At 50.3% G+C, this 11,124-nt stretch overlaps 1 protein-coding gene across 8 annotated transcripts in view; it reads right to left on the reverse strand.

The window, feature by feature from the left end:
• Positions 1 to 11,124, reverse strand: part of MCF2L2 (MCF.2 cell line derived transforming sequence-like 2) — a 222,745-nt gene that overhangs the window by 77,424 nt on the left and 134,197 nt on the right. The gene's annotated exons all lie outside the window — the stretch shown is intronic.

Here is an 11,124-nt window from a genome sequence, read left to right on the forward strand (position 1 = left end):
GAGTGGTCAATGTCTGGAATACTCTACCCGACTCTGTAGTTTCTTCCCAAACCCCAAAAACTTTAACCTTAAACTGTCTACTATTGACCTCACCCCTTTCCTAAGAGGCCTGTAGGGGCGTGCATAAGCGCACCAACGTGCCTACCGTCCCTGTCCTATTGTTTCTCTTATTCTTTTATTTTTCTTATATGTACCCATTTCATGTATTCACAACTATGTATACATTTATACTTATTATCTTGTAAACAATTGGCAAATCAAATAAATAAATAAATAAATAAATAAATAAACATTTTAACTACTCAACGTTTTATAAAATATAAGTGAAGTGAGAGGGAAGTAATTATGGAAAGTGTATAAGTGTTTCCATAGAAATATGATACCTATTTGAAAAGTAATGTGTAAAATGTTCAAGATTTAAATGAATATTAATATTAATGATAGAATCGAATTGGTATGGATTGTTGTTTAATTATATTATAAATTTATATTTTTTTCTTTTTAAAATACATTGTGTAGTTTTAGAATGTACCAAGCAGAATCCGAATGGAAGTTATGTATTATATTAAGTGTTATAATTTTAGGGGAAAGATATAAAGGCGTCATACTCTAATCAGTGATCACAGGAGAAATTTTGCTTAATGAGAAAAGATAATAGACAGCTGAAACAGGACAGACAAAGAATATAAGTATGATGATTTGAATTGAGATGAAATAAATAAAATAAAATAAAGAAAGTTGAAAGAGGGGAGAAGTTATATAGAAAGTGTAGAATGGTAATAAGATATGGAATGGAATATAAAAATGAGCATGAATTTGAATTTGTGTCTGCACGAAGAGATGTAACCCGGGATCAGGCTGCTTTCAAAAAAGTTGTTTTATGTTTTTATGTTCTATGTTTTGTTTGTTTATGTTTTTTAAAAATCAATAAAATTTTCAAAAAAAAAAAATCCCCATTCCCTCCCCACCCCACTAACCTGCTTTCCAGCTCCGTTCTCCTGTGCAGGGCAACAAAAGAAGACCCAGCCATTCAGCTGGGACTCGGGAGGCAGAGAACAGACGGGGGTGGGGCCAGTCACAGGTGGTCTTTGCCGGTTCTCCAAACTACTCAAAATTTCCACTACCGGTTCTCCAGAACGGGTCAGGACCTGCTGAATATCACCTCTGGTTGAGTTCGCTTTATTATAAACCGGGTTTAGAAACGATTGGTCGCCAAAGTATAGATGCTTTTGAATTGTGGTGTTTGTGGAAGGTTCTTGAAAATGCCTTGGACTGTAAGGAGATCAAATCAGTCCATCTTAAGAAAAATCAACCCTAATGGCTATTCTTTGCAAGGGCAGAAACAGAATCTGAAGGTCAAAAACTTTGGGCACCTAACAGGAAAAGAGGACTCCTTGGTAAAGACCCTGATGTTAGGAAAGATGGAAGGCAAAAAGAGAAGGGGAGGGCAGGGGATGAGATGGTTAGATAGAGCAGGGGCGGATTTCTTCGAGGGTCAGATTAGCATTGCAGTTGTCCTCCACGGGCTGGCTGGTGGGAGGAGGAGGGAGGAAATGGGGCGTTGGTCCTTACCTGATACGCCCCTTCTAGGCGAGCCGCGAGGAGCATCCAGACTGTGGGATGTGCTTCTGAGTCCTCTTCTTTCAGGCTGAGCTTTAGACGAGGAAACGCTCCGCCCCTCCCACGTGGCATCGCGCAGCGTCTCCCCAGTTTTTTGCGATAACGAGAAGAGAAGTTATTAATCCTATCTAATCAACTATTGGCTCCTTGGCTGAAAACAGGAGTCCCCACCAGACGGAGATGCTAGGGTGGGGCTGGATGCTCCTCGCGGCTCGCCTAGAAGGGGCGTATCAGGTAAGGACCAACGCCCCATTCTCCTCGAGCCGCTCGGAGCATCCAGACTGTGGGACATACCAAAGCTTGGCTGTCCTATGGGTGGGACTCCGTCTGGCCCGAAGGCCCCTCCGGATCATTGACAACCCTCTGTAAGACCCGCCGGCCAAAGGAGGCCTCAGCTGAGGCATACGTATCGATCTTGTAATGCCTGATAAACGGGGACGGAGAGGCCCAGGTGGCTGCCCTACAAATGTCAGCAATGGGGGCTTGTGTGGCCCAGGCCGCCGAAGTGGCTGCACTCCTGGTGGAATGGGCAGTTATTCCACCGGGTGCCGGCAGAGAATGGGAAAGGTAACACCTGGCGATGGTCGCCCTGATCCAGCGGCTGATAGTGGAAGGAGAAACCTTGAGTCCTAGTGTCTTGGGTTGAAAGGACAGGAAAAGAGATTCCGACCTTCGTAAGGACTGAGTGCGCTTAATATATATACGCAAGGCCCGTCTAACATCTAGGGTGTGCCAAAGAACCTCCCTGTTCCCGGAGGGTCTAGGGCAAAAATTTGGTAGAACCAGTTCCTGAGATCTATGGAAGGGCGAGTTAACTTTGGGTAGGAAAGTGGGGTCAGGCCGCAGGACGACCCGGTCTGCATGGAACACACATAGATCGCTCCTGACTGACAGAGCTGCTAATTCCGACACTCGACGAGCAGAAGTGATGGCTACTAGAAAAACTACCTTAAAGGTGAGGAACTGAAGAGATGACTCCTCAAAGGCTCAAACGGAGAACGTGTAAGAGAAACTAGGACCTTGTTGAGGTCCCATGTGGGAAACCTGTGAACAGTGGGAGGGCACAGGTTGGTGGCACCCCTAAGGAAGGATCTAACCCGGGGTGATGGGAAAGGGAGCCGTAGTTATCACAGGAGACCACTGTTGAGAGGGCAGAGACTTGTCGTCTCAGGGTGTTAGGTGCAAGCCCCTTGCGAAGGCCTTCCTGAAGAAATTCCAGAATCTGAGCCACGGAAGGAGAGAGGGTCAACCTGGGACCCACTACACCACTTGCAGAACCCCTTCCAAGTGGCATCATAAATTCGTGTAGTGGAGGGTCGCCTGGCGGCCAAAATAGTGTCGATGACATGGCTTGATAGGTTCTCGCTAGTCAGACGGATCCGCTCAACTTCCAGACGGCTAACTGTAGCCATTGAGGCTCCGGATGTAGAAGGGGCCCCTGAGAGAGGGAGACCCTGTCCGGGGATCCGCCATGGGGGCGCTACCGATAGGTTGCGGAGGTCCGCAAACCACGGTCGCCTGGGCCAATAGGGAGCCACCAGGAGAAGGTCTGCCCTCTCCTGAATGAGCTTCTGAATGACTCTGGGCACTAGCGGGAGCGGAGGGAAGGCATATAGGAGCCCTGGGGGCCATGGGCAGCGCAGAGCATTGTGGTTCTCCGCCCGTGAGACGGATACCGGGAGAAAAACCGTGGAAGTTGTGTGTTGGATGGGGAAGCGAACAGATCCACCACTGGAAGGCCGAATATCTTGGACGCTTCCTCGAACAGGGATGGATGAAGTCGCCATTCTGCTTGGTCCACCGTGGCCCTGCTCAGCCAGTCCGCCTGGGTATTGTCTATCCCGGAGATGTGTTCGGCTTTTAGTGATAGAAGGTTGGCCTCTGCCCAGCGGCAAAGGCGCTCGGCTTCCCTCATCAGTTGAATTGACTGGGTGCCCCCTTGCCTGTTGATATGGGCCTTGGCCGTGACGTTGTCTGTGAGAACGAGAACATGGCGACTGCGGATCTGGGGGAAGCAGCGCAGAGCCAGATGGACAGCATGGAGCTCTAGCCAGTTGATGCTGCATCTTTGTTCGGTCGGCGACCATTTGCCTTGCGCCGAGAGTGAGTTGAGATGAGCGCCCCAACCGGATAGACTTGCGTCGGTAGTGACGGTGAGTCTTTGAGGCTCCGCAAAGAGGTGGCCTCTGTTGATGGCGGGATTGGTCCACCAGAGAAGAGACGTGAGGACCTTTGGAGGGACCTTGACTCTGATCTTCGAGTTGCTTCTTCCGGATCTTTGGAACGGGAGCAGGAACCACTGGAGGGGCCTGCTGTGTAAGCGGGCCCAGGGAATAATAGAGATGCATGACACCATTTTTCCCAACAATCTAGAGAGGTCAAGCAAGGCCACCCTCCTAGAACGTCTAATTTGTTTGACCAGGGTTTGAATGCTAAGAAACCTCTCTGGGGAGAGAAAAACTCTCTCTGAGACCGAATCAATTATGGCACCCAGGTGGTTGATTCGGGTGGAAGGGTAAGTTGGCTCTTTTGCCAATTGACTAGAAACCCGTGTGCCCGTAGGGCGGAAAGGGTGACCCTGGTATCCCTGACTGCCTGGGACTTGGACGGGGACAGGATAAGGATATCGTCCAAGTAGCAGTGGAGGCGGACGGGAATGCTCCTGAGGTGGGCCGCCAGGGCCGCCAGGACCTTGGTGAAGGTCCTGGGGGCCGAGGCCAGCCCAAAGGGTAGGGCCACGTATTGATAGTGAAGGCCATTATAACAGAACCTAAGGAATTTGTGATGAGAGGGCCTGATAGGAATATGAAGGTATGCCTCAGAGAGATCTATGGAGGACAGCCAGTCTCCCGCCTGGTGCCTAGGAGAATGGATTGCAAGGTGTGCATTTTGAATTTGCGCTGGATAAGGTGACGGTTGAGCCGTTTCAGGTCTAGGATGGCTCTCCAGCCCCCAGAATGTTTGGGCACGACAAAGAGATGGGAGTAAAATCCCTTTCCTCTCTGAGCCGGAGGGACAGGTTGAATGGCCTGAATATCAAGCAGGTGATGGATGGCTGCATCCATTAATGCACGTTTGGTGGGATCCCCTGAGGAGGGGGATGGGAAGAAAGCGATCAGGGGGGTGGATTTGAACTCGAGGGCGAGACCAAACCTTATTGTGTCTCTAACCCATGCATCGGAAGTGGATTTGTCCCATTGGGCGGCGAAGTGGCTGAGGCGGCCACCAATGGGGAGGGAGAAGGAGGCTCTACCTTCTGCGGTAGGGCCTTCCTCCCGTACCCCGAAAGGGTCTCTTATAACCACCCCCTCGCCTGGTCCTGTCGCCTGAGTCCGTGCGATCCTGGGATCGGAAGGAAGGGGTCGGGGAATCTGGGCGGGAAGGGGGGTTGGTAGAAAGGGCGGGGAAAGCTCCTCCGAAAGGGCTGAGAGCCCCTGGTCTCCGATCTTCGAAGAAGGGAAGGCAAGTACTTCCTCTTGCTGCGACCCTCGACCAGCAGGGGTTCGAGGGCCGGGCCAAACAGTTTGTCTCCTGAAATAGGGGCAGTGGCCAGCTTGACCTTATTCTTTACGTCCGCCTGCCAGTGTTTGAGCCATAGCAGGCGACGAGCCGTGACGTGGGACGTGATGGCCCTGGAAGAGAATTTCACCGACTGGTAAGTGGCGTCAGCCGAGAACTCGGCTGCAGCCACTAGCTTCGCAATGTCCTGGTGCGCCCTCAGGTTGGAAGCAGGGACGTGTTCCCTGAGCTGACGTAGCCAGCGGATAGAGGACCTAGTGAAAAAAGAGGCGGCGGTAGCTGACTTAATGGCCCAGGCGTCGGATAGGTGGGCCCTGCGCAGGGCCAGCTCCACCCGCTTATCCTCAGGTTTCAAGGCCTCTAGGGCCTCACTAGGTGTAGAGGAGGAAGCTAGACCCACAATAGGGTCATCGACCTCTGGAATGTTCAGGAGGCTGGACAGTGCCGAATCGAGATTAAAGAACCTCTTGTCTTGGCTAGAGGGAGTGGGAGGGGTCCCTGTGGAGGATAGTTGCTTCGCTACCAGATCTACGAATATGGGGGGAAGGGATGACCTCAGCTTCAACCACTGGTTGGGTGAAAATGGAATCTTCTGGGCCCTCTGGGATGGGGGGAGGTCAGCAGGGGCCTGGGAAAGAAGGCCCGAGACATTCTTGGCCTTAAGAAGGAGGGACTTGAACATGTGTGGTTTGAAGAGCCCCCCAAAGGAGGGTTGGTCAGTCGAAGTGCCCTCGTCCTCGGACATCTCCCCTCCATGATGTCAGTCTCTAAGGGAGGTTCACTGTAGCGGGAGGAACCCATCTGGGAATCCTCCTCCTCGAAATCCCTAAAGTCCCCTTCCTCCTCAACCTGGGCCCCAACCGGAGGAGGGCTGTCCCTCTGAGAGAGTACCTGAGCAACGGGGGACCGGTTGTGGAAGGGATCTGATAGACAAGGAGTCGTGCTCGGAGACTCGAGGAGAGAAGCCTGATCTGGACATGTGCTGTAGTTCCTCTATAACACTCTGGCGGATGGCTGATTCCATCCAAGCCCTGATGTGAGGTGGCACCTCAGATGTAGAAGGTTCGTCCTGGCGCAGACCAGCAGCCGTGGGTGTAAAAGTGGCTTCGGGTGTCAGACTCATCGTAGGACCGGGGTCGGGAGACCCTGGGCGAACTGCGCCTAGGTAGGGAAGAAAGGCCTGGGGGGAGAGGTTGAATAGAGGTAGGGGGTGGAGGAGGAGGTAGAGACGGTTCAGAGCGGGACTCCCTTGAACGCCTGTCGAACTCTTTTTCTAACGCCTTGTGGCGCCTTAAGGCGTCACGTTGAGAGGCCTTGGAAGGTTCCTTGTCCTTTCTAGAGCCCTTAGGTTCCTTGTCCTGCTTGCGCAAATAGTGGGACTTTGCCTTGGCCTTCAATGAAGGACGTTTAGAGGAATTGTCGTCTGCCATATTGAACAATAGAGATTAATAAGGGCGGTTGGCTCGCCCAGATCAGGCCTGGATAAGGCCGGGTGAGGATGAGGCTGGCCCGCTCCCCCTTTTGGAATTTTACTTGTACAGAGATAACAGAAATATATATATATATATATATATATTTAGCTATGTAATCCTGTTTTGTTCCTTTCTGTAGTGCTTTTTTATATTCTTTATATCAGCTGAATATACAGGTACTCCGATATATCCAATATCTTAAGAGAAAAATTGCTGTACCAAAAATATTATTTCTTTTTTGTTATTATTCCTTTTGTATTTGGATCAAATATAAATTCTATTATAGTTATTTCCTTGGATGTATATCTCTCAGTGCCAAATCAGTCGAATAACGCCTGAGGCCTAGAGTTGAATAGGAGGCCTCTGGCAGCCAGCCTCCAGACAACAGAAGAAAAACCGGAGGGGGGAGGCTGCAACTTCGCCCCGAAAAAGGCTGCGGGAGGCCAACAAGCACTAACCAAGACTAGCCAGGCAGTTCGATGGGCAGCTAGGCTTTAACCCTAGGCCTGGAGCTTTAATTCACCGCAGCTGAATATTAAATAAAAAGAAACTTTCAGCGCCCGGCCACGAGGTGGAGCCAAAATGGCGTCCTCGAGCTGAACTGCCTGGGCGCCTTCGGGACGGAAGAAAAGGAAGGCTTGGCCGGTCAGCTCGGCGCTCCTAAAGCCCTAGGGGCGATAGCCCTCCCGGTTGGCGTTTAGGGTGGGGGAATCCAGCGGAGGAGCGCGTGCCACAGGCAACGCGCAGGCAGCGACGCGATCTGATAAGGGTGGGCGTCGCGCTGAAGGCGCTGCGAGCCCGCAACCGCCCTGAGGACAGGGAAAAATTTCCCTTGAGTCCTGACCCTTTGCGCAGGAGGAGGAAGGAAGCAAACCTTATTAGGACGGAGGATTCAATGAAACAGCCAAGGAGCTCTTTGAAACGCAGCCTGATTCTTCGAGGCTGAGCAAAAGACTGGGGAGACGCTGCGCGATGCCACGTGGGAGGGGCGGAGCGTTTCCTCGTCTAAAGCTCAGCCTGAAAGAAGAGGACTCAGAAGCACATCCCACAGTCTGGATGCTCCGAGCGGCTCGAGGGAGAATGGCAGCACCCTGCCGGCCAAATGGGGTGCAGGAGAGCCTCGTGAGGCCACCCGCATCCCGTTTTTTGCCTGGACAGCCTCCTACAGCACCCTGCCAGCCAAAACAGGGAGCAGAGGGCAGTGGTAGGATTCAAAAATTTTTTACTACCCGTTCTGTGGCCGTGGCTTGGTGGGCGTGACGTGGCTTGGTGGGCATGGCTTGGTGGATGGCAGGGAAGGATACTGTAAACTCTCCATTCCCTCCTCATCCCACTAACCTGCTTTCCAGCTCCGTTCTCCTGGGCAGGGCAACCAAAGAAAAGCCAGACAATCAGCTGGGACTCAATGGGAGGCAGAGAATAGATGGGGGTGGGGCCAGTCAGAAGTGGGATTTGCTGGGTCTCCGAACTACTCAAAATTTCCGCTACCGGTTCTCCAGAACTGGTCAGAACCTGCTGAAGACCACCTCTGTACACAAGGCTTCCCCGTGCCCCATTTTATCTGGAAGAGTGCTGTAGGAGGCCATCCAGGCTGAAAACAGGGTGCAGGGAGCGGCCACACGTCCCCCCAGAACCCCATTTTGGCTGCCAGAGGTACCACGGGCCTTTGCTATTTCCAGGACGGCCCTAATGGGCCAGATTTAAGTACCCCATGAGCTGGATCCCACGGGCCTTGAGTTTGACACCCCTGAGATAGAGTCATTGGTGCAATGGACATGAATTTGAGGGGTCCTTGGTGCTCTCTGAGCTTGCTTGTTTTCTTGCAAACATTTCATGACCCTAACTAGGTAACATCCTCAGTGTCAGTAAGGAGTGCCGTTTGCTGTCATTTTCTACTCTGGTGTCTTGTTTGTCTGTGTGGGTCGTGGTGGTTTTAGAGATTCTTTAGTTGGGCTGTTTATTAATGGCTCTTTGGCAGTTTCTTGATGCATAATCTACTATGCAAAAGAGACAATCAAGCAACCCAAAAGAGAAAAAGACTCCAGTATATCTACACCGGTAATTAGCACTCAGATCAGCACAGATCTAAGATCAACTTCAGACAAAGTCAAATAAGCAATACCACAGTCAAGAAACTGCCAAAGAGCCATCAGTAAACAACCCGACCAAAGAATCTCTAATACCATCTGCAAGAAAACTAGCAAGCTCATAGAGCAGGGGTCCCCAACCACCGGGCCGCGGACCGGTACCGGGCCGTGGAGCACTCTCTACCGGGCCGCAAAGATTTTTTTAAAAAAAAAATGGCGGCTTTCTTCACCTTCGGTGAATGCTGCTGGGATCAGGGATCAAGGACACAAATGAAAGAAGGGGAGGGAGGAAGCAACCGAAGCCTGTCCTTCTCTCTGGGTCAGCTCTCTCAGTCTCTCTCTCGCTCCTCCACCAGCACAGGAAGAAACTGCTTCAAAGAAGCAGGGGGCTTTTCCTGTCGCCGAGCGCCCGCTTCTCCCCACCCCACCCCGCCCGCCCGCCCGCCCGCGCTGGTTCAACCCAGTGCTCCGTTCTGCCTGCCTGCCTGCCTTCGTTAATGGTTGAATCGGAACAGCTTCGGCTGAGTAAAAGAGCGAATAGTTATTATTCTCAGCGAAGCTGCTCCCAAACAACCAGAAACTAAGGCAGGCAGGCAGGCAGGTAGGCAGGCAGAACGGGACACTGTGGATTGAAGCGGGCGGGCGGGGTGGGTGGGGGTGAAACGGGCGTTGAATAGCTGCGGCGACAGGAAAAGCCCCCTCCTCTCTCCCCGGTCCTTGCAAAATTTTCTGCTTGAAACCGGTCCCTGGTACAAAAAGGTTGGGGACCACTGTCATAGAGCACCAAGGACCCCTCATGTCAACCCTGAACTGCAAATATTCTCCTTTATTGGAACATGAACTCTGACAAACTCCAGAAACAATGGAGGACAAGGGGTCTGGAGTGCTACGTGGGGGTGGGATTCTACCAGTTTACACCTATTCGCTAGAACCGGTTGTTAACATTCTAAGCAGTTCGGAGAACCAGTTATTAGAAGGAATTACTGGCCTAATCCTGTAAGGAAGGCAGGAAGGAAACATTCTGGTGTTGCTTAGAAACTGCCTCTCCGTTAACCCTTATTGCATTCTTGGCAGGACTAAACTTCCTGTCTCAGGAATGTCTCTGGAGTTTTTTCCCCCCTCCTTTGCTGGTACTTTGCTTGTGTGGAGTGACCATTCAAAGTTACAATGGCACCGAAAAAAGTGACTCATGACCATTTTTCACACTTACAACTGTTGCAGCATCCCCACAGTCCTGAGAGGCCAGGCGAGGAGATGCGTGCCTCGATGTGAGTGATGTTGAGTTGGCCACACCCAGCCAATAACATGATCGCCAAGCCACGCCCATCAACTTAGCCATGCCCACAGAACCGGTTGTTAAAAAAAATTGAATCCCATCCCTGGTGCTATGGTCAATGGGGTCACAAAGAGTCAAATAAGATTTAGTTCCTGAACCAGAACAACAAATATTTTTTTAAAAAAAAACCCACAAAGATCAGGTGTGTACAAAACAACACATACAGACCAAAACCAATTCAACACACCGATTAGCACAATGTCTTGGAGCCAAAAGTTCCAAGTTTCAGGGATCCAAACTTCTCATCAGAGACTTTTCACAACAAATTTATTGCTTTAAGTGTATGGAAAGGATCATTTTTAAAAATGAAAAAAAAAAACCTATCTTCCAGGATGAAAAAATAAAATTGTACTTCTCTTCAAACTTCCTGCCCAGACCACTTGATTGTTAGAAGTTAGACTGCCAAGCCACACAACAAACAAATGGTTAACCAATCTCATTTTAATTTGACAAAGATTGAGCAAGCACTCCCAGCAGATATTGCTCGGTTAAACAGTCTGGGTCCTGTGCAAATTCAGAAAGTAGGGGTTACCTTAAGTAAGCCATAGTTTATGGTTTAGTCTAACAGCTCATCATGGCTAAGAAGGCTGCATAAATTTCAGTCAAGGATCTCATCATGAATCTTAATTGCCAGGTATCCTTAATTTCCTTTTTCTAGAGCAGGGGTCTTCAAACTTGACAGCTTTAAGACTTGTGGACTTCAACTCCCAGAATTCCTCCTCCAGTCATGTTAGCTCAGCAATTCTGGGAGTTAAGTCCACAAGTCTTAAACTTGCCAAGTTTGAAGACCCTTGTTCTAGAGTAAGTAGCGTTTCTCAACCTAATGGGTGGACCTCAATTCCTGAAATTTTTAGGAGTTGAAGTCTACCCATCTTAAAGTGGCTGAGGTTGAGAAACACAAGCCAGAATGGAAGCTTTTTGGATAAGAAGCAACGTGTTTTCAAGGGGGGGAAAAAATCAAAGAAAATCCAGTTCTGCTTTTTGAAAAAGCACCTTTGGGACAACCACAACCTGCATGATTGAGAATCTCCAAAGAGATTCTCTTTGAGAAACAGTACACATTCTCCAAATCATGAGTACAATGTAGGCT

This window comes from Notechis scutatus, chromosome 4 (genome assembly GCF_049901735.1).
Source record: "Notechis scutatus isolate UNSWTSFEM ecotype Mainland chromosome 4, rNotScu1.2, whole genome shotgun sequence".
Lineage (NCBI taxonomy): Eukaryota > Metazoa > Chordata > Lepidosauria > Squamata > Elapidae > Notechis > Notechis scutatus.